The sequence below is a fragment of the Oratosquilla oratoria genome, chromosome 35 (genome assembly GCF_046742065.1).
Source record: "Oratosquilla oratoria isolate Oo_2021 chromosome 35, ASM4674206v1, whole genome shotgun sequence".
NCBI classification, from domain to species: domain Eukaryota; kingdom Metazoa; phylum Arthropoda; class Malacostraca; order Stomatopoda; family Squillidae; genus Oratosquilla; species Oratosquilla oratoria.
Genome location: NC_134811.1, coordinates 45761435 through 45766434, shown reverse-complemented (window position 1 = coordinate 45766434; position 5000 = coordinate 45761435).

Sequence of the window (5000 nt, the reverse complement as noted above, 5' to 3'; positions counted from 1 at the left end):
TTGTAATTGTTATTTCGAACTATGTGTTCTTTTCATTATCTGCACTTCATTTATATTGATTCATTGCCAAATAAACTACTACTACTACTACTACTAGGTCTTTTTCAGATTCCACTTTCTTTACCTCTTTAGTTCCAATTGTATATTTTCCTGATGTACTTCTTTACTTTTTCCTAACTTCATTATGCTACATTTCTTAGGGTCTATATGGGGCGCCCCTACGGACCAGAGGCACACATCATTTTGCCTGTGATAGAGGTAAACTCTATACATAGAGAAATGAAGACACTTTTATACTACGACTGTCCCTCCGTTATGCTGTCCCCCAACCCCTTGTTATTGTCCTGAACCATTTCTCTGAATATTCATTTCCTTAATTCGCCTACCTACCCTGTGGTGGGGAAAAAGAATACTGCCACCAAGTATTTTCACTTAAGTCGTAAAAGGCGACAAAAAAGGGACGGGGGATGGGATTAGGAGTCCCACTACCTGTAGCCCCAAAAGGGGACATTACTAAATAAGAAAGTAAAGGCATAAGAGGGTCTGGGAGCTTTCCAACCAGTACCCTAAGAATTGGGTCTTCTAATGTGAGTGGATATGGTACAGATGAGAGTAAAAGGGAAGAGATAGGCAGTATGTTTGTGAGAAAAAAGATGGGTGTACTGGCTTTGAGTGAAACTAAAATGAAAGGAAAGGGCAACTGTGAGTTTGGGAGTGTAGCTGGGAGGTACTCAGGAGTGAAGAGGGGACGAGGGAGAGAAGGGGTGGCTATACTAGTAAGTGAAGAGATAAGTAAGCGGGTAGTGGTGTGGAAGGAGGTGTCATCAAGGTTGATGTGGATGAAGGTGAAGCTGGGAAACGAGATGTGGGTTTTTGTAGGTGCGTATGGGCCTGGTAGTGAGAAAAACGTAGAGAAAAGGGAGGAATTTTGGATAGATATAAATGAGTGCATAGAGGGATTAGCGAGAAATTTCAATGTAGTTGTATCGGGAGACCTAAATGCTAGGGTAAGAAATGAACCAATTGACGGAGTAATTGGGAAGTATGGAGTTCGAGGCAAAAATCGTAGTGGAGAATTGATGGTGGAGATGTGTCTTGAAAAAGAGTTGATGATAGCAAATGCAGTGTTTAAGAAGAAAGTCAATCATAAGTACACATGGGAGAGGGTGGTGGATGGAAGGGTTCCAGACAGAGCTTTAATGGACAATATAGTGGTGACCAGGAGTATGGTAGGAAGAGTTAAGGATGTACATGTTCTAAGGGGAGAGAGTAGGGGAATATCAGATCATTTCCTGGTAAAAGGTAAATTGAGAGTGGAGAATAGGTGGAGAAAGAGGAAAAGGGCAGAAGGTATGGAGGTACTTACAGTGAACTGCTTCAATGTGGAAAAAAGGAGAATGAGTATAAGAAGAAGTTGAGAGAGGAGTGGGACAGAGTAAAGGATAGAGTAGAACTAGGAGTGGAGGAGGAATGGGGATGGTTCAAGGAGGGAGTCATAAGGTGTGCAAAGATGGTGTGTGGAACAAAGAGGGCGGGAGGAAATAGAAGGAAGGGTAGTGAGTGGTGGGATGAGGAAGCAAAGAAGGGTGTAGAAGAGAAGAAACAGGCATTCATAGATTGGCTACAAATTACGACGAGGGAATCGTATGAGAGGTACAAAGTAAAGAGAAAGGAAGTTAAGCGTAAGATAAAGGAAGCAAAGAGGAGAGTATATGTGAAATGGGGAAAAAGTATGACAGAAATTTTTGAAAGTAATAAAAAGATGTTTTGGAAGGAAATTAGAAGAGGAAGAGGAGGTGAATCAAGTAGAGAAGAAAAGGTAAAAGATGCAGATAGAGAGATGATAATGTAAGAGAATGCAGTGAGAGGAAGGTGGGCAGAGTATTTTAGGGAGTTGCTAAATGTGAAGGAGGATTGGGAGGGAAAGGTAGTTGCAGTGGGAAGTGCTAAGAAAAAATGAGAGTGATGAGTGAGGAAAATGGAGGAAAAATACGGAAGGATGAAGTGAAAGCAGCTGTTAAGATGATGAGAGCAGGTAAGGCACCTGGGTTGGATGGATGCCATGCAGAATGTCTGAAAAAAGGAGGTACAGTGATGGTGGACTGGCTGGTGAGGTTATTTAATGTATGTTTAGAGATGGTAGAGTGCCAGAGGACTGGAGGAGTGCCTGTATAGTTCCTATTTACAAAGAAAAGGGGGACAAGTGTGAGTGTAGTAGTTTCAGAGGGATCAGCTTATTGAGTGTACTTGGGAAGGCTTATGGGAAGGTCTTGATTGAGAGGATTAGGAGAGGAACAGAGGGAGTAATTGTTGAGGAACAGTATGGTTTTAGGACAGGTAGAGGATGTGTAGATCAGATTTTGTGGTAAGACAGATATGTGAGAAAGCTATAGGAAAAGGTAAAGATGTTTTTTGGGCTTTTATGGATCTGGAAAAGGCTTACGACAGGGTAGACAGGAAGGCACTGTGGGAGGTACTGCTTATATATGGGATAGGAGGAAAGCTGTTAAGAGCAGTCAAGAGTTTTATGAGAGTAGTAGACCTTGCATTAAGATTAGAAATGGAGAGAGTGAATGTTTTGAGGTAAAGGTGGGACTTCGTCAGGGGTGTGTTATGTCGCCCTGGCTGCTCAATCTTTACATGGATGGGGTGGTGCGAGAGGTGAATGCAAGGGTGGTGGGTCAGGGGTTGGAGATGATTAAAGAAAATGGAGAAAAGTGGGAGGTGAGCCAGTTGTTGTTTGCTGACGACACTGCGCTTGTAGCAGGATCAGAGGAGGGATTGAGGAAGTTAGTTACAGAGTTTGAGAAGGTGTGTGAAAGAAGGAACCTGATGATAAATGTGGGCAAAAGTAAGGTGATGAGATGTACAAGGGGAGAGAGTGACAGTAGGCTGGAAGTGAGCATTAAGAGTGAGAAACTGGAGGAAGTGGATAGTTTCAGATACTTGGGTGCGAATGTGACAGGAAAGGGAGGAGTGGGGGTGGAGGTAGAATGTACATTGAGAGAAGCGAGTAAATGCCTTGGTGGATTGAAAAGTGTAATGAGAAATAGACATTTGGGAGTGGATGCTAAGAGGAGGCTATTTGAAGGAGTGATTGTGCCAACAGCAATGTACGAGTTTGAATGTGTTTGAGATGAAATGTCTGAGATGTATGATAGGGGTTGCTAGGCTACATAGAGTGAGAAATGAGGAGATGAGGAGGAGAACAGGGGTGGAAAGGGAGTTGGGAGATAGGGTTGATGAAAGAGTATTACGATGGTTTGGACACATGGAAAGAATGAGTGAAGAAAGATAAGTAAAAGAACTGTGGAAGGCGGAGGTGGGAGGAGTGAATATGAGGGGACGTCCTAGGATGAGATACATGGATAGAGTGAAAGGGGGTTTACAAAAGAGAGGAATGTCTGTAGAGGAAGGACGGGAGAGGACAGAAGATAGGAGTGAATGGAGAAGGATTGTGTATAGATGAGACCGTGTTGCATGAGGGGGAGTGGGTGGGGGATGGGGGGTGAGGAAGTATGTATGAGAAAAAATTTGACGCAGCCCGAAGGGATTTCTCCCCGTCTTCTCCTTTCCTGCATGAGGGGACGGAGAGGGGGAGTCGCCGAATTTATGAAGCGGCCTTGCTGTGGATGTGCTGTGTCTTGCGACACTGCTTCTGACCCAGGGCAGTGGACAGGATACAGGGATGACCCATCATCCAGGAGGTGCCAAGATAGGACGAAGGGAGGAGGATGGAGGGGAGTGGAATATATGGGAAATGAAATGGGTGGGAATGTTTTCTATGCCTTTTTCTTTTTTACTACCCCCCGTGTAAGGGGGGGAAAGCCTTTGGTATGTGTATATATATACATATATATATACATATATATATATATATATATATACACAAGCAGCGGCTTCGCCTCACCAGGTTGCTTGGCCTGCGGCGCTTCCTCGCTTCGCTCGCGGGCCATACAATCCACGGATGAGTTTTGTTTCTTAGTAGACGGTTCTCTTTCGTCAAATTCTATCTCAGAATATTTTTCCGCGTGAAACCTACGTTTGAGCCACCTATTTTCTTCGTCGCTGCCTTCATCGCATATCCTCTTGATCATGGTCAAAATCTGATCCAACTTCTCGTTCTTCTTCTCCAACTTCTCGTGTACTTCCTTATTTTCCTCCCTTAGTTTGTCCAAAATCTCATCCTTAATATCTCCCTTAATATCCTCCAATCAATCTCCAGTGGTTGACACGTAGTCGGTGTCGTAGTCTGGCATAATCATCTTCATAGCCTCTTCCTCTATTAGTTTGAATACGTCTTCAGGAACATTGATTACTCCGTGCTCAATTAAAAAACTATTCATGAACAACTTAAAACCTTCATTGCGTGGTCGTTTCGTTACTATTTCTCCGTTTTCTTTAGTGGTTCCAGTATAGATAATTAGAGAAACCCTTAATCGTAGCTTTTACCTTTCTTATAGCGTATTTGTTGCGAATAACAGTTCTTTTTGACATTTTGAAAAGTCTATCTAAGAAATGCATATGAAAGTTCCTGTGATCAGACTTTACACCGTGTTTAACGAAGTTCTTATATCCTGAGAAGTAATGCCGCATGAACGCCTCTGAATCCTCATCTATCATGTCGTCCGAACACTCCAATTCGTCAAACATATCGTCACTGCATTCGAATTGTTTGTCGTTCTCTAGAGTTGATTTGAAGGTGATGACCTTCCTTTGGAATTCGCGTATAGACGCTTTCATGTTAAAGGTCTTGATGTCAGCGTACAACCCAGGGAACGTTCTACTGTACTCGTCCCTTAGTCTAGCTGTCAACACCTTATCTTTTTGAAACGTCTTCTTCGTTATACCCTTCGTTCGTAGCCGTTAGCCACTTCCATAGGTACCTCTGTCTACGCCTCTGTCTACACTTCTTCGCCGTTTCGTCTCCTGACATCGTATCAGTAGTTGGTATTGTACAGCCAATCACCCTTACGGAAGTGTCCCCCAAACACCGTCAC